This window comes from Lissotriton vulgaris, chromosome 8 (assembly GCF_964263255.1).
Source record: "Lissotriton vulgaris chromosome 8, aLisVul1.2, whole genome shotgun sequence".
NCBI classification, from domain to species: domain Eukaryota; kingdom Metazoa; phylum Chordata; class Amphibia; order Caudata; family Salamandridae; genus Lissotriton; species Lissotriton vulgaris.
In genome coordinates, this window is record NC_141696.1 from 556491624 (window position 1) to 556510460 (window position 18837).

Here is an 18837-nt window from a genome sequence, read left to right on the forward strand (position 1 = left end):
GTGATTCAAAAATGCAAAAGCATCTCAAAACGTGCTCTGCATGTCCGGAAGTACCGTAGCTGTTGTCATTGGTCCTGAAGCATCAGGGCCAATGATAACACTCCTGCAGTGTACTAACAAGCTCTAGGATTGGCTGATGGCTTTCAAGCCAATCCTAGTTTGCTTTGTTTGTTCTCCATAGCAACGATTGGAGGAACAGTTGGTGCTAGAAAGGCACAGGATTGGCCCAACAACTGGTCACCCAACAGCAGGTAAAATAACAGACAAATGGCGTCCGTTAAAGAAACCTTCACGGACAACGGACAGGCGGCCGAAATTATGGGCTGTCCGTGAAAATTACGGACGGTTGGTCACCCTTTTGGTTAATATTTAGATTGACACCTGACTTTGTTTTAAAGTGTTAAAGTATGACAAAAATGGTTTTATTGGTGGGACTCGAATAAAATATGTCAACCGAATTACCTTCTGTGAGCAGCAGCATTTTGTTTTGTTCTAGTGGCGTATACTTACTATTAAAAATAATAATAATATATAAGAATTAGACTAGCTTCCAAAGCCAAGACTTGTTGGGTTTGCTTTTGCTTGTTTTGGAAACATGCTTGTAACTGAACAACTGCCTTAAAATGATTCATTATTGATGCATTTTGATATGGCATTTGTTTTGGCCATTTTTCTGGTGGCTTAAAAGCTTTAATATGATTGCAAACTGTGGCTAGTTTTTTAATGTGCATGGTTTATGTTGTTATTATGATCTTTTGCCTATATATGCATGTCTTTTTATAGTTGTCTTTCCAAGTGTACATTCATTGGCCACACCTTTCTGTAAGCAGCTGCTCGTTGGCTGCTGTGAAGAAGTAAAAGGTTCTTGCACCCTCTGTACACTTGCTAGCTGTGTCCACCTGTTTATCTCTGCCTGGATTCTTACTGTTTTGTGTTTTAAATTGTGCTCAATGTGTGCGCTTAGACACTGCAGGTTTTTCTGTTCAGAGCACTTAATCGTGCTATTGTACTTCGGTTTAAGCAGGCTGACTTTAGTGAGCGTTGATTGTCATTGAGCAAGGAGGGGCAGAGGTAAAAGTGAAACCCTATGCTTGCGAGTTGGAGCAATTCTGCTTTAAAGTTTTGCAAAGCATGTGTTAGAGTTCATGGAAGCACCCTTTACTTGTTTAGAATGGACATTCCGTCTGTGACGATTCCTCGTGCGCTTGCTCTCAACAAATCATTAAGAATTTCTATTCCGGTAGAACCCGCATCAAAAGAACAGTATCAATGACATACTTTGTATTTTATTTGTATGCACTTTTATTGGCTTTGATGACCGAAATAAAGTTCATAGAATGGAATGGAAATGGTATTACATACTGAGTTACATAAAAACAATGTAATTATTTAATATTTCAGCAGTCAAGGAGTTTGTGTTTTATAGCGCCTGGAACATTTGGGACCTATGGTCTAGATAGTTAAGTGCACTCAGAAGATTTTCCCTTCCGCACAGGAATGCTGTCACCATACAACTTGAGTTCAAAATCTCCGACACCTCAACAGGAGCAATGATGACCATTTCCACAAAGTTTATTTTATGTTTCTTCTGTATTGTGTTGACATTTTCCAAGTTATAATTACTAGTGCAAAGTTTTAGCTTTTGGTCGCCCAATTACTTACATTCATTTCCATGACAACACATTAAAAGTGTCTTGCGGGTTACACGCATCCTCTGGTCTTATGTCTCTGTGTGCCTAAATCCCCTTCTTATTTGTAATCAAATTAGATATGGTAATGCACAAGATTTCCCAAATAAAAGAAGTGCCTATTATTTAGTCTTTTCTCCGACAAGGAATGGACACCAATCAACATCAGGCCCTGATCCTCCTAGATCTTTCCGCCGCATTCGACACCGTGGACCATACCATCTTACTTTCACGGGTCGAGGCGGCGGGAATTCGAGGAACAGCCCTACTATGGTTGTCCTCCTTCTTGAGCGGTCGGACTTAGGCGGTTCGTCTGGGAGAGTTCTCTGCGGAATCTTTACCCATCCAGTGCGGTGTCCCCCAGGGTTCCTCACTATCCCCCCTTTTATTCAATCTCTACATCGCCCCCCTTATTTTTGCTTTACAGCAGCTGGAGGTCTCTGTGTACAACTATGCAGACGATCTACAGCTCATCTTCCACCTGTCCTCTGCCCCAGAGTCCATGTCTAAGGTTCAGTCCATCATGACCTTTATCCAGGACTGGATGAAACTCAACCCCGACAAAACGGAGTTGGTGTTGACAGGTGGTTGCTCCAGTCCCTGGTCCCCCTCCTTCTGGCCCCCATCATTAGGTCCCCCACCCACTCCTGTATCGTCTGTCAAAACCCTTGGCTTCAAAATCAATAACCAACTTTCCTTACATTCCCAAGTCTCTGCTGTGGTGTCATCAGCTTTTCTGTCGCTCAGGACTATCCGCAGAGTCTCACGATTTTTCGCCCCAGACGCGCTCAAACTAATTCTTCTGGCCATGGTGACATCTCGCCTAGATTATGGCAATGTCCTCTACCATGGCATGCCTGACTACCTCATGAGGCGCCTCCAGCTGGTTCAAAACCAGGCCGCCCGGCTAGTTTTTAACCTTTCTAAATCGCACCATGTTACTCCTCTTCTTCTTTCCCTCCACTGGCTCCCTGTCCGGCAGCGCGTCTTATTCAAGCTCGGCTGCACTATCTTTAAAGCCAGGACAGGCTCCGCCCCTTCCTTCATCAACTCAGCTATACAATCCTATACTCCGTCACAAGACCTCCGATCCTCCTCCCACCACCTTCTCGTGGTTCCCCGTTTCAAACGGAAGAAATGGGGTGGTTCCAAGTTTGCTACCACGGGCCCAGCTTTCTGGAACTCTCTCCCACTGTCCCTCAGAACCTGCACTCAATACCCCCTCTTCCGCAGAGATCTCAAGACTTTCCTCTTTACCCAAGCCTTCCCATCCTGAATCTCTTCACCGTTCCCCTGTTCCGACCGACTGAGTAGCTGTTATCAGTGAGCGCCAAGAAACCGCCAGGTGTACAAGCGCTATACAAATCCCTTCAAATTCAAATTCTATTTAACAACAAGGGGTGGTGATGGACAGAGTTTCTGAATTAAGCCGAATACTCTCACCCAGTCAAGAGATCAGGGCTAGATCCAACACCGTTTTTTAGCTCACTGCACCATCCCAGCTCAGAACCTGGCTATATGCAAATTAGTCTGTTCCTGTCCCAGTGCATGATGGGAACAGGGCAAACCAAACTACCAAGCCAATTCTTACACTGGGAAGGAAACAAGCTTCCGGGGACCAGTTTCTGGCATTTCAGCCGTCGTCGGCCCGGCTTGCTTGAATCCTGATGGTGCAATGAGCAAGAGACTCACATCTGAGTATACCCTTCCACGCTTAGGGTGGACAAAATATTTAACAACAAGGGGTGGTGATGGACAGAGTTTCTGAATTAAGCAGAATACACTCACCCAGTCAAGAGATCAGGGCTAGATCCAACACCGTTTTTTAGCTAACTGCACCATCCCAGCTCAGAACCTGGCTATATGCAAATTAGTCTGTTCCTGTCCCAGTGCATGATGGGAACAGGGCAAACCAAACTACCAAGCCAATTCTTACACTGGGAAGGAAACAAGCTTCCGGGGACCAGTTTCTGGCATTTCAGCCGTCGTCGGCCCGGCTTGCTTGAATCCTGATGGTGCAATGACAAGGGACTCGCATCTGAGTATACCCTTCCACGCTTAGGGTGGACAAAATATTTAACAACAAGGGGTGGTGATGGACAGAGTTTCTGAATTAAGCAGAATACTCTCACCCAGTCAAGACATCAGGGCTAGATCCAACACCGTTTTTTAGCTCACTGCACCATCCCAGCTCAGAACCTGGCTATATGCAAATTAGTCTGTTCCTGTCCCAGTGCATGATGGGAACAGGGCAAACCAAACTACCAAGCCAATTCTTACACTGGGAAGGAAACAAGCTTCCGGGGACCAGTTTCTGGCATTTCAACCGTCGTCGGCCCGGCTTGCTTGAATCCTGATGGTGCAATGAGCAAGGGACTCACATCTGAGTATACCCTTCCTTGCTTAGTAACTGGTCCCCGGAAGCTTGTCTCCTTTCCAGTGAAGAATTGGCTTGGTAGTCTGGTCTGCCCTGTTCCCATGATGCACTGGGCCAGGGACAGACTAATTTGCATGTAGCCAGGTTCTGAGCTGGGATGGTGCAGTGAGCTAAAAAACGGTGATGGATCAAGCCCTGATCTTTGGACTGGGTAAGAGTGGTCTGCTTAATTCAGACACTCTGTTCATCACCACCCCCTTTTCTGAATCGTTATTATTTAATCTATTTTATTGGAATCTCGCCCCTCATTCGATTATACAAAAAATTGTACAAGGGGAAGAAGTTTGAAGATCACTTTCCTGTTTCTCATTACTTATCTGAAGAACCTAAAGTTAGTGCAAAACTGTTCATGGTAATGCCCGTGGATGAAGATTTATCATTCAAGTAGCTAACTTGGAAGGTAGAAGTGTCCGTTCTATGAATGGTGAGTTGTATGGAAAACGTTGTCAGGACCTGATCACATTATGCAGAGGCAGGCCTTGAAAATTTTCCTTGGCATTGGCAACCAGAATGAAGTCAATGTTGAAACGCTTGCCGTCTTTACTTCACTCAGTTGTCAGTAACTGTGTCCCTTTGAACCTATAGAAACGCTGCATCCTTGAGAGCACTATTGTTAATGACCTTCTCAAGACCGTTTGTAGGTGAGTTCATTTAAAGTGCTTGTAAGGAAGTAAATCAGATGTGGACAAACTTCAAGGAAATAAACTGCCAATAAAAGTCTTTGGTGTTTTAATTTAGTAATCCGTATTGTTATTTAGTCAACATTTTTCTGTATGATATTGCCATTATCAAACTTTGTATTTATTACATTTAACACCTTAAGTGCTGCGCCCGTCCAACGGCCGACGGCACCACTACCTCGGGAGTGCTGCCGTTGGAAGTTCCAACTGCACCTGCGCAATGGAACGTCCAGCACTGGAGCTGGACGTTCCATAGCTGCTAAGGTGTTAAGACTACCGATGTATAACTTGCCTCTGACATATGTTGGGTAGGGGAGCAGTTAGTCACAACTCTGCTAAGTGGTCCCAAGTCAAGTATGTTACCCTCAGAACTGGTTTATAAACCAACATCATTTAACATGTCTTGACTTCAAAGCCTATATTTCTGTCAACAGGCATTGACAAAGCCCGTAGGTCTTGCTTGTGAAATCTGTTGGACTTTGCCAATGGTTTTTTCTCTCTCCCAGATGGATCCGTGATGGCGAGCGCGTCCTTAATGGTTATCTTTGAATGAATTTTCTTATGCTTTAAGAAACTCAGAAATGTCCACCACAGATTGGCTGATCCAAAGTGGCCATCTGTGCCATTTTAAATGTCTGCTACTGATGGTGCAGGAGGTGGCACTCAAAGCTCGAGGGTGCTGGTGCAAGTGGCCACAGGTAAAGGGGTTCTAATAAATAAAGGGATTGGGAGGACTGAAAAGGTTTATTAAAGCGAAGGGATGGGGAACTAAGGGCAGTAGGGAAACACAATAGTTCCTGATATGCACTTCAGTCTGATGTCGGCAGTGGAAGGATACCTTCCATCCAATCTAAACCCTGTGACTCTGAAATGCTTCTTTGCAGGACAAACATATGACTAGTGAGGAAAGCCTTGGGAATCAGAAGCACGAAAGGGAGATGGGCGATAAAGCCATCCGATCATGAGTGAGTGGCTAAGCTGACTCTGTTATATAATTCACAGCAGGTTTTTGACACCAGTCAGCTGAAGGTGTCGATAAGCGAGACCTAAAAAGGAAAATAATAAACCTACAAGTCTCAGAAGACAGACCACTGCCGGCTATAAAGCCTGGCCTCGTTGAGTGCGCTACATAACGTGGTACAACGTGATAGCATTAGAGTCATCTCTAAGATACGGGCAGACTTGGAGCAAAGTATGTCTTGTATATTTTTTTGGCATTGCAGCAGGATTGAGGATTAGACCAGTGTTTGACCATCTGTGGGTGGCGACCCATTGGTCGGTTGTGAGCCGAATTTTGGTGGATCGCATAAGTGCAAGCAATAAATAAAGGTTCTTTTAGATTCTGTATCCATCTTTCCACATTTGCTGCACCTCAAAGACAGAAGTCCAGTGTCGGGCTGGGTCTTCTGGCAAATTGGTGCTTATTTTGTTTAACATCGGGGTTGATTAACTAAAAATTAACATAACTGCTGATATATTGGGGTGAAAATAGAGTCCTGTGTCAAACCAGACCCTCAGCGATTTTGTTTTTGTCTGGTAGTTATTTAAAGTTCCCTGTGCATAAGAAATCAAGTTTATTCTGAGTGGAATCAATTTTCACTAGGATGTTTTACTTCTGACATTCTGCTAATTTGTTCTGTTTCATACATTAGTTATTGTGCCTCCAATATTTGGAGATCTCATCTCTCATTTTAGGCTTATTCCACACCTGTACGTATAGCTGTGTCTCTTCAGCGCTCTTTTGAAATTGCATACTGTAATGTGTAATTACATTTGACAGTGGAAGCAGGTCATTGTTTTGAGGTAAATATGGAGATAGCAAGCAGCCTTGTTATAAGGAACAAAGGTGCTTAGCTTATTCAACATAAATACAATACAGTATAGGAACACAATGGAATACTATACGATTTAAGGTTTCCTAACCCAGCCGGGGAAGGAATTTATTCTCAAGAAACAATGTCCAATATTTGATACAAAATGAAATAGCATGACACAAGCCTGTGCCGTACCAAAAGAAGGAAAGGAAAAATAGGAGTAGGGTGAAAGGGGTGTTTTTCAGGCAAAGGAAGGGAGCAAGAACAGGGCACTGTAAGTAAATCAGAGATCAATGGCAGTGTCGCCTGGAGTGGAGTATACACAATCTCATTTGACAATATTGTGAGTGTGAACCCACTCAACGGTGTTGACGTTTCGATCCCTATTGCTCAACTAGATACATGGGATCATCATCAGGACTTAAACAATAAACAAAGCATGCCTGAATGAAATAAAGCCTGTTAGGAGAAACAATAAAAAAGGATTTAAAAAAAAAAAAAAACTAAGGAGTAGTTTACACATGTCTGCCAACTTTGTATCACACTCAAACTTGCAGTGTGTGAACCGGTGCAGGGTGTTTGTGCCAGGTACGAGAGCATAACAAAATAATTTTCACAATACTCGGAATCGCAGTGGCATGCGTCAATTACTGCGTCAATGGGCTGTGCAGTGATAGTTTCAATTCGTCTCATGATCTCATGGGGAGATGGATTTCTCAATGTGCAAGTCTTAAGTCGTTTTCATTGTTAAGTGGCTACGAGTGGATGTGTGGATGGGGGTGACTCTATGGGCCCTTTATTAAAAATAATGCGTTCATACCTCTGTTGTTCGAGGTTAGGAGCCTCACATGGGAGGTTTCCTGCACTTCTAGGATTGTGGCGGAAAATTGTCACGCCGGGCTGGGGGCAAAATTACAAAATAGAATTTAGTTACGAGTCCGCCTGTTTGCATGAGCAGTGAAAAGTAAGTTATTCCTATTCAAAACATACCACGGGGTTATCTGTCGTGGTGGTTCTTAATAAGTTCCAGTCAGGTTTGTAATTTTAAAAACTCGTTACCCGTTTTCGGTTGCATCTGGTGGTAGCACTGAAAAAAAGTTAAACGGGAATTCCTTGTAATTGTTTAACGGTTGAATTCAACCCAGACTTTAAAAACAAAGCGGGGCCAGGAGGCTCCGGACTATAGTGGGGTGTGGTTGGACCTACCTTTCTCCACTCTAGGTGAGAGCGGGATACGGGCTTTTAAGTGTAGGCAACAATGGCCATACACGCAGGGCACCAACGATTTGGCGTTCAGGCGCTGGAATAGATAAGAGAGATCATATCAGTGCGCGGCTCGAGATCGGGCCATGGCTGGAAAAAAGGGGCTAACTAGTACTGGTTTACTTACTCAGTCACGATGAAGACTCGCCTCTGCCCGGGATACTCGGTCAATGCCGGTTTCCATGCAGCGGCCAGTGTCAGGGAGCGGGTTGTGTACTCCCTCACCGGTCACGTGATTAATGCGGCGAGTGCCATCTTGGAAAGGTGAATGGTATTGGTGGGCGCCAACTTGGAGTGGATGGCTAGATGGGCTGATCATAGGAGTGTGGGGGTGCGCGGGCGTATTACAAGTGATAGTGACAATGTGACATGGAAAAAGTGACTGGCGTCAAAATAAACATTAAAATAGTCTGCTTCCAAATGCCCAGTTCCGTTCTTTTTTACATCTCATGTATCTCTTCAACATGCTGCATCCATTTATGGATTTCATCTTTTTTGACAGAACAGTTTATACCATGAAACTAGCTCTCTTCCCGTTTCGTCATAATGTTTCCTCAGATCATTAGTCCAATCACAGTAGTGTAGTCCAGTCCTCACTACGATTGAGACCTGTATGAATGGTGTTGAATTGTATGATGGATTTCAATTCCTCCCGGTTTAGCAGTTGCTGCAAATTGCCACCTCTCTGTGGTAATTTGACGGACTTGAGGATGGTCCACTTTAGGTCATCTGCTGTGTGATTCATGTTGGCAAAATGTTCAACCAAGGGGGCGTTCAGGGTTCCACATCTTATGCGACTCCGATGCTGGCTTATCCTTGTTTTTATTTTTTGTGTCATTTGCCCTACATACATACGAGGGCAAGGGCATAGAATCGCATAAATTACATTGCAACTATTGCAGTTCGTGAAATCTTTCATGTGGATTGTGATGTTATTGTGACTAAAAGTGCGCCCCTCCAGTGTCAAATCACATAAATACATTGTCCACATTTTGCATGTCCTCTCAGCGGTGGCAATCCCCAATTTGACTCAATTGTATTGTTTGGAGGTGGTGCAGGTAGGGCAGCCCGAACAAGATGGTCTTTTATGTTTTTACTTTTTTTGAATGCAAACAAGGGTTTGTCAAAAGTTAGTTGACCTGAATTTAAGGTTGGCCAATGTCGCAGAATGGTTTTACGGATTTTGTTTGAGATTGGAGAGAAGGTTGTGACACAGGCTATTCTCTCTGAGCTTGGCCTAGTCTTTGGTTGGAGCAGGGCCTCCCTGGGACAGTACCATGCTCGTTTCGAGGCGTTTCTTACTATTCTGCTAGGGTAACCTCTTGTTTTAAGTTTCGGACACAGGACACCTGCCTCCCTGAAATAATCAGTTTTTGAGGAACAGTTTCGTCTGATCCGGAGGAATTGCGAGTAGGAGAGTGAGTCTTTTAGAGCTTTGGGGTGGTTACTATCGTATCTGAGTAAAGTATTGCGTTCTGTTGGTTTTCTATACAGGCGAGTTAGTAACTCGCCTGCCTCATGATAAATCGTGAGATCCAAAAATGGTATCTCAGTATTATGATGTGAGAGAGTGAACTGCAGATTGTCACAGTTATTGTTCAGCCAATGTAGAAATGAATTCAGAATTTCTCTGTCGGAATTCCAAATTAGAAAGATGTCATCTATATAGCGGCGCCAAATCCCAATGCTGGTTCTAAATGGGTTGGTGTCAGCCAGGATTGTGCCCGTCTCTAGTGCATCCATATACAGAATGGCCAGATGGGGAGCAAAAATCGCTCCCATCGAGGTGCCTTTTATCTGCTGGAAGAACGCCCCGTCAAAGACAAAAGAATTTTTGGTGAGACATAGTTCTAGTAATTGTAGTATGAACACTGTCGGTACTCTGTGTGGACGTGGTCTGGAATCCAATGTTCTCTCAATGACCCGTAGAGCCGCTCCCTGGGGTATATTAGTGTAGAGCGACTCTACATCAAGGGTACAGAGTGTTTGATTGTTGGGGTCAAAGGACTGATGTTCGACAAGATTAATCATTTCCATGCTGTCACGGACGTAACAACATGTGGAAGGCACAAAGTCCTTAATGAAAAAATCCACATAGGACCCTAATGGTTCCAAAATTGAACCACAAGCCGATACGATCGGTCGGCCTGGCGGGTTCTCAATGCTCTTATGAACTTTTGGGAGGGTGTAGATAACCGGGAGCAGTGGACACTTAACATTAAGGAAATTATATTCCTTTTTGCTGAGAAAACCCTCGTCTCTGGCATCTGTGGTGATTTTTTTAATCAGAGCTTGGATTTCAATCGTTGGATTGCGGCCAAGTCTCAGGTAATGTTCCCTGTTACTCAACTGGCGGTTTATTTCATCTTTATATGTGTCAATATTTTGCAAGACAATGCCCCCACCCTTGTCCGCGCTTTTGATGATTAAATCAGTGTTAGATTTAAGTGAGTCTATTGCCTCCTTTTCAATTTTGGGAATATTGAACGGAATAAACAGTTTTTTCTTATCCAATATCTCGAGCTCTTTCAGGATAAGTTTCTCGAACGTGATGATCTCTGGCGGAATCATACTCGCCGTAGGTAGAAAGGTGGAGGGGGGACAGAAAGGGGTGTTACGATTCGGTTCAGGCGCAGGGTGCAATTGAAAAAATGCTTTTAGCCGAACCAGTCTAAAGAAACGAAGAAGCTCCGTTTGCAATTCCATATAATTTGGGCGCACCGTAGGGACAAAAGAGAGCCCTTTCTTCAAGAGTTCTAATTCAGAATGCTGTAAGATGTGGTTAGATAGATTGAAAATTGGTAGTGTTTCCGTCATATTTTGTGTTGTGGATGTTACCACTGGTAAAAGTTGTTGCGGGTCCTCCGCTCTCCTGGAGCGTTGAACCATTTCCTGGGTTTCTTGGCCTTCCCTCTCTGTGGGGTGCCTGGCTGGCCTCTGGATAAAAAATTATTACCTTGTGCTCCTCCGCGCCCTCTTCTTGGGTTACTCCCTCCCTCACCTGGATCTGAATTATCAGATGAGTCCTCTGAAGTATCTGAGAACCCCACTATGTTTTGTCGTTTATTAAAACGGCCCCAGGGTCTATTCTGGAGATTGAAGTAGGGTCTGTTAGTGTAAAAATCTTTGTTCAGATATGGGTAAGTAGACTCGGCACTGTAATTTTTAATATCCTTTTTAATTTTATTAGATTTCTTGTTCTGTTCAATGCGATAATAGTCGGCTACTGTTTTGTCTACTTGTTCCAGCAACTTTTTGCATTCAGCTGTAGGGTCGGAGTCGTTAATTTGTTTAAGTAGGTCAGCAATTTCTGTCTCGAGTGCTTTTAATGTCTCTTTGGCAATATCAATTCCAAGTGCTAGCCACTGTCTTGAACATGTGGTCCCAATATGACTGAAGTTTGTGATATACTTGGGATTATCTGTAAATATGCCAGGGATATTGCGTACCTGTAAGCCAAGTGGAATCACTCCGGATTTGAGATAATCCGTTAGCATTAGTACCATCAATTGTAATCTAACCTGTTTTTTCTTGAGCTTTTCTAATTGTTCTGGTAAACTGGACACTACAGTTACTGGGGCATCTGGGGTTTCTGATAGTAGTGACGGTAATGTGCATAAATGTTTGATATGATCTACGGTGTACAAAGGGGCATGGTCTGACATCTCCTAAGGCTATAAGAAGAAAAGAGTATTTTTAGGAAGATATAGAGGTGTGTGTACAAAAAGCACTAGGCAGGTCAACCTCAATGGTGAGGTATTTAGAGTTTTAGAACAACCCTGCAATCCTGGTGATTGCGCTCAAGCGTTTTATAGAAACAAGGGGGACCCAACGGATAGCTAAGTACCATGGGTATAACTGTGTTATAAGGAACAAAGGTGCTTAGCTTATTCAACATAAATACAATACAGTATAGGAACACAATGGAATACTATACGATTTAAGGTTTCCTAACCCAGCCGGGGAAGGAATTTATTCTCAAGAAACAATGTCCAATATTTGATACAAAATGAAATAGCATGACACAAGCCTGTGCTGTACCAAAAGAAGGAAAGGAAAAATAGGAGTAGGGTGAAAGGGGTGTTTTTCAGGCAAAGGAAGGGAGCAAGAACAGGGCACTGTAAGTAAATCAGAGATCAATGGCAGTGTCGCCTGGAGTGGAGTATACACAATCTCATTTGACAATATTGTGAGTGTGAACCCACTCAACGGTGTCGACGTTTCGATCCCTATTGCTCAACTAGATACATGGGATCATCATCAGGACTTAAACAATAAACAAAGCATGCCTGAATGAAATAAAGCCTGTTAGGAGAAACAAGAAAAAAGGATTTTTAAAAAAAAAAAAACTAAGGAGTAGTTTACACATGTCTGCCAACTTTGTATCACACTCAAACTCGCAGTGTGTGAACCGGTGCAGGGTGTTTGTGCCAGGTACGAGAGCATAACAAAATAATTTTCACAATACTCGGAATCGCAGTGGCATGCGTGAATTACTGCGTCAATGGGCTGTGCAGTGATAGTGATTGTTTCAATTCGTCTCATGATCTCATGGGGAGATGGATTTCTCAATGTGCAGTGATAGTGCAAGTCTTAAGTCGTTTTCATTGTTAAGTGGCTACGAGTGGATGTGTGGATGGGGGTGACTCTATGGGCCCTTTATTAAAAATAATGCGTTCATACCTCTGTTGTTCGAGGTTAGGAGCCTCACATGGGAGGTTTCCTGCACTTCTAGGATTGTGGCGGAAAATTGTCCACCAATACCATTCACCTTTCCAAGATGGCACTCGCCGCATTAATCACGTGACCGGTGAGGGAGTACACAACCCGCTCCCTGACACTGGCCGCTGCATGGAAACCGGCATTGACCGAGTATCCCGGGCAGAGACGAGTCTTCATCGTGACTGAGTAAGTAAACCAGTACTAGTTAGCCCCTTTTTTCCAGCCATGGCCCGATCTCGAGCCGCGCACTGATATGATCTCCCTTATCTATTCCAGCGCCTGAACGCCAAATCGTTGGTGCCCTGCGTGTATGGCCATTGTTGCCTACACTTAAAAGCCCGTATCCCGCTCTCACCTAGAGTGGAGAAAGGTAGGTCCAACCACACCCCACTATAGTCCGGAGCCTCCTGGCCCGCTTTGTTTTTAAAGTCTGGGTTGAATTCAACCGTTAAACAATTACAAGGAATTCCCGTTTAACTTTTTTTCAGTGCTACCACCAGATGCAACCGAAAACGGGTAACGAGTTTTTAAAATTACAAACCTGACTGGAACTTATTAAGAACCACCACGACAGATAACCCCGTGGTATGTTTCGAATAGGAATAACTTACTTTTCACTGCTCATGCAAGCAGGCGGACTCGTAACTAAATTCTATTTTGTAATTTTGCCCCCAGCCCGGCGTGACAATTTTCCGCCACAATCCTAGAAGTGCAGGAAACCTCCCATGTGAGGCTCCCAACCTCGAACAACAGAGGTATGAACGCATTATTTTTAATAAAGGGCCCATAGAGTCACCCCCATCCACACATCCACTCGTAGCCACTTAACAATGAAAACGACTTAAGACTTGCACATTGAGAAATCCATCTCCCCATGAGATCATGAGACGAATTGAAACAATCACTATCACTGCACAGCCCATTGACGCAGTAATTCACGCATGCCACTGCGATTCCGAGTATTGTGAAAATTATTTTGTTATGCTCTCGTACCTGGCACAAACACCCTGCACCGGTTCACACACTGCGAGTTTGAGTGTGATACAAAGTTGGCAGACATGTGTAAACTACTCCTTAGTGTTTAAGTCCTGATGATGATCCCATGTATCTAGTTGAGCAATAGGGATCGAAACGTCGAAACCGTTGAGTGGGTTCACACTCACAATATTGTCAAATGAGATTGTGTATACTCCACTCCAGGCGACACTGCCATTGATCTCTGATTTACTTACAGTGCCCTGTTCTTGCTCCCTTCCTTTGCCTGAAAAACACCCCTTTCACCCTACTCCTATTTTTCCTTTCCTTCTTTTGGTACGGCACAGGCTTGTGTCATGCTATTTCATTTTATATCAAATATTGGACATTGTTTCTTGAGAATAAATTCCTTCCCCGGCTGGGTTAGGAAACCTTAAATCGTATAGTATTCCATTGTGTTCCTATACTGTATTGTATTTATGTTGAATAAGCTAAGCACCTTTGTTCCTTATAACGCAGTTATACCCATGGTACTTAGCTATCCGTTGGGTCCCCCTTGTTTCTATAAAAAGCAAGCAGCCTTGTGGCATTACAAAGTTAATGTCTATTATGGGCTGAACAGATGCTTCTGTGAACTGATTTTACTCCAGTTGTCAAGAAATAGTTGACAATGCTTATAAGGACGATTCTGTTGCTTGTGCTAACTTTTTCATGTGATTCACCAGACTATCACAGTCAACCATGTCATAAATCGTCAACAGCCATTGGAGTCTCACTATTTCCACTTGTCCAGTGTCAAGTGATATAAATAGTTTTTCTTTGATGTCCGCATTTTGATATTTAGGTCCTGGGACTTTTCAAGAGTATGATTAAATGTCATGTAAGAATCCATTCATAGCCACTCCTTCTTGGAGGTATCCCTTGCCTTCCATTATCCAGGACAGAATGATTAGTTGGCACCTTGTTCATTAGCCACTGTTTCCCTAACCTGGCTGTGAGTGGCACACCCAGGCTTCTTCACATGTAGACATCTAAGGTCTGAAGCGACAGAATCCTAAACCCTTACACCATCTATTACATGCAATCTTAGCCCTTAGCTGATTTTGTCTTGTGTGGTTATTTCTACCTCAAGGATCCAATGGTCTGACCACGATTTGTTTAGACTGCTATAAGTGATGTTTTTAAGATGCAGATGAAATGTTGGTTCCATATTGTGGGCAGCTCTGTCAGTTGGGGAAAAATAAGGTGGGTGAATCCCAGGATTCCTGATAATCCAATGCTTCTGACGTCTGTTCTGCAAGATATCTACCCATGAATTGACCTTCAACTCGGGAGTAGAGATCAAAGTTAACCATTCATGTTAATCTTGGAGCTACATCTAATAATATTATCAGTCCTTGAAGTGTTTGAACAAAGAAACACTAAACATCATTTCCACAAGCCAGCAAATGTTTGCTCTCAAATCATTAATTTACCTGTTGAGGCTTCATATTATACATGACATTCCTTGTAACAAGTTGATTTTCCTAGCTAGAAGGCTACTAGATTCAGATTCAGAAATACTTTATTCGGATTGCAAAAAATCCATAAAAGTCACACATTTACAAAAAATACATTTTAAAATAGTTTCACGATTTCCACAAATAGTTAAAAAGCTGCAGGTAATGTGCAAGCGTTAATGTAAACAATCAATGTGATTCAATTGCTAAAGTGCAGTCCAGTTTACTAAAGTGCAAAGGCAGGGCGGACTTTCGGCATATAAGCATTTCATGGAGATTCCATCGATTTACGTGCAAATAAGATGACTTTCAGAAATGAACTTACACGGAAAATCAGTTCATCATTTTCTAATTTTAAAAGCATGGAGTAGGACTGAGTCAGGGAAACTGGTCGTTGTTTTTTAAAATATGGAGCTAAAAACCACTTGGTATATTTCATAAAAAATTTACAGTTAAAAAAGAAATGTAAGTCATTTTGTCTGCTGTGTCCATCGCAAGGGCAGGGGCATAACTCGTTTCCAGAATTCATCGTGCTGTAGCCCATTGGAAAGCAAAGTGAGTATTTTATGATCCCAGCTCTTAAGCGATACAATAAGGATCTTTCCCAGTTGGTCATCGGAAGTCTTAGATATAAAGGGATTTGTTGTGGAGATAAGTCATTGTTTATATTATTCACATATGATTTGACAGATTGTTTTTGCAATTCTCTCTCCAACCTCTTTTCCCTGAAGAGGGCATAGAGTTCAGTTTGTATATCCTTTTTGTCCGTGCTCTTGATCTGGGAGGGGTCATTAAAAAGATGGGTTTTGCCAATACTATTTAGGCTTTCCTTTGTCGCCCGGAGCCACGGGATGCTCATGCCTTTGTCACAGGCTAGACATTCAGACACAATTTCCTGTGTTAGGGTGGCGCAGTCATTGGTCCAAATGGCTAGCCAAAATAACGCAGGTCGCGTGGCAATAAAGTCAGTTATGTAAGGCAAATTGAGTTCAGCATGGCAAATGTACCCGGATGAAGAGATTGGGGCTCCAAGAAGTTTTCTACATAATCGGTTTTCTTCTGTTTGCAGGCTGGATGGTTTCACTATCCCCCAAATCTCTGCGCCATAGGTTGCTACCGGGACACATTGCAGTCTATATATTTTCACAATTGCCTTGGTTGTTTCTGACCTCTTTGGCCGTGGCAGGGAAAGGATTGAATTTATGGCCTTTGAGAACTTGCCTGTGGCGTGGGCGAGATGCCCACTCCACGGGCCGTTCGCAGCAAAGACCATGCCTAAGTAGGGAAATGATTTGGTAGAGTGCAACTTCTCTTGTCCAATGGAAATGGAGTTGAGTTGTTTGGCCCCTGGCCCGCAGGTCATAATATACGACTTTTTAAAATTCACTTTCAAGTCCAAGTTCCCCATAAAATGTGCAAAGCTCTTGACCAAGGCGCGTAGGGCATTCGGTGTTAGGCCCATGATCACCGCATCGTCGGCATACAGAAGTGCGGTTAACAGTTTTCCTTGGATTTTCGGGACATCAGTTGTCGTCTTTTTCAGGGAGTCACTCAATCCGTTTATGTAGATGATGAACAACAGGGGTGCTAAAACGCACCCCTGTCGGACGCCTCTTTCTACCTTAATTGCCACTGAGATCTCACCCTCCATGCCAATTCGTACCTGGGCTTTGGTGTCAGCATGTAGGTAGGCTAGTCAATGTACCAAGGATTCATCAAGGCCATAGGAGAGAAGTGTCGCCCACAATTTAGACCTGTTCACTAGGTCGAATGCGGACGACAAGTCCATAAAAGCTAGGTAAATAGGTGAAGCCCTAGCTATGGTGTATTTGCCTATTATGAGATTAAGATTCAGGCATTGTTCTGTCGTCCCGACCTTGCTCCTGAAGCCCATTTGGCATCTGTCCAACACCCCAGCTTCTTCGGCCCAGTCGTTCACTCTGTTGTACAGCACCCGGCCCAGAATTTTCAAGGTGTTGTCTAAGAGTGAGATGGGCCTATAATTTGCGGGATCAGATCTTTCACCTTTTTTGTAAATAGGCACTATTATACTTGTGGACCAGGTGACGGGGATGGCGCCCATCGGCAGGCAATTAAAAACATTGACCAGAATGGGCCCCCAAACTTCTGGTTTGTGTTTGATTAGATCGATTGGGAAGCCATCCGGCCCTGGTGCCTTGTTCCCGAGGCTTTTATTGATGGCCAGAACGACCTCCCCCTGGGTTATCTCTAGTGGGCTCAGTTTGCCAGGGTTATAGACATCTGTAGAAGTAATAGGGTTGGCATATATTTTAGAGAAGTGTTGCTCCCATTGCTGACTTGAGATGGTGCAGCTGGTTGGTGACAACTGCTTTCCCATGTCCCGCATCTTCCTTACGGCAGGCCAGAAAGTTGCACTGTTTCCCACAGCAGCAGAGACTGTTAATTCATTCCAATGTTCCTCTACCATGGTGGCCTTCCTTGTCCCTATGGCTGCTTTATAGGCTTGCCTGGCGGACCGTACATCTGCTTGACTCCTGGGTTTGGAATTTAGGGCCCTACGAAGAGCCTTATTTGCCGCTGAACAGCAATTGTCGAACCACCTGGGCTCATCGTTGTGTTTTCTGTTGGGGACAGTCAGAAGGGTCTTGATAACATTACAAAGATTTGTAAAGTCTTTGACTATCCTTTGATGGTTCCCATCAGTAAGTGAGCATGAGTCAACTATTGATTGATGGTTGCTTATGATTTTGTTCATGATAAGTCCGCTGTCCACCCCTTTCCACTTTAGCCTTAGGTTGTCAGTTGATGGCACAATATCCCTAGCTCCCAAAGTGCGGGGCGGTGCTTGAATCGGGCCCAGTCTTAAACCAATTTCCAATGCGTTGTGGTCTCCGAAGGCTGTTTCTACAACTCTTGCATTGGTAACTCTATCTAATAGTTCTGCAGACGTAAAGATGTAGTCTACCGTGCTGGAAAAGTCTCTGCCTCTGAAAGTTGGAATATATGCAGTTTCATTGTTTTTGCATGTGTCCATTATGTTCAATAGGGTGTGCGTGTTTATAAAATTATCCAATTCATTCCCACGTTTGGTGGCTCTATCTGATTGGATTGCACCTTCTTTGTTTATCACCAGTTTGGCATTAAAGACTCCAGCTAGGATAATCCTATTGTTCGCACGGTTATTTGCTGATTCGGTTATTTTTGTAATATTCTCGAATAGCTCTATATAGTTCCTGTTAGGGGTTGAGTGAAAATCGTTATTATAGAAGTTGATCAGGTATAACGATGACCTACATGTAAACTCGATGATTTGAATGTTTGGGCTTTTAGTTGGTATTAGTTTGGTTGCCCCCCCTAGAGTTATCCTGAATCCAATCAGCAGGCCTCCCTTGGGGCGCCCAAAAACTGGCTTCTGTGCGCTAATGCTGTGACATTCAAAACCCTCTATGACTGTAGCCCATGTCTCTTGTAGCATTATTATGTCTCTGTTGGATATGAATTTTAACCATTCCTGGTCCGACACCCGCTGATGAAGTCCAGCTACATTCCAGCTAATGATCTTTAATACGGTGTTAGAATTTTTATGAGGGTGTGGTTTCCCATGGGTCATATGTATATCAGAGGTTTTTTGGAGGCTGTGGGGATCTCGGGGGTCAGATGTTACAGGCCCTTCAATGTTGCCAATTACTTGATCTTCTCTTATTGGTGACAGCCTCAAACAGTTTTGGGCCAGTTGTGTACTAAGGATCTCCTTATCATACGCCTCTGTGTTTGTAA

The 18837-nt window shown here is 43.5% G+C and overlaps 1 protein-coding gene across 1 annotated transcript in view; it reads left to right on the forward strand.

Moving 5' to 3' along the window:
• Window positions 1-227: 227 nt before the first annotated feature.
• The window catches only part of TMTC4 (transmembrane O-mannosyltransferase targeting cadherins 4), a 996962-nt gene continuing 978352 nt past the window's right edge, over window positions 228-18837 (forward strand). The window contains exon 1 of the mRNA XM_086934371.1: window positions 228-345. The gene's annotated coding sequence lies outside the window, so the exon portion shown is untranslated. The remainder of the gene's footprint in view (window positions 346-18837) is intronic.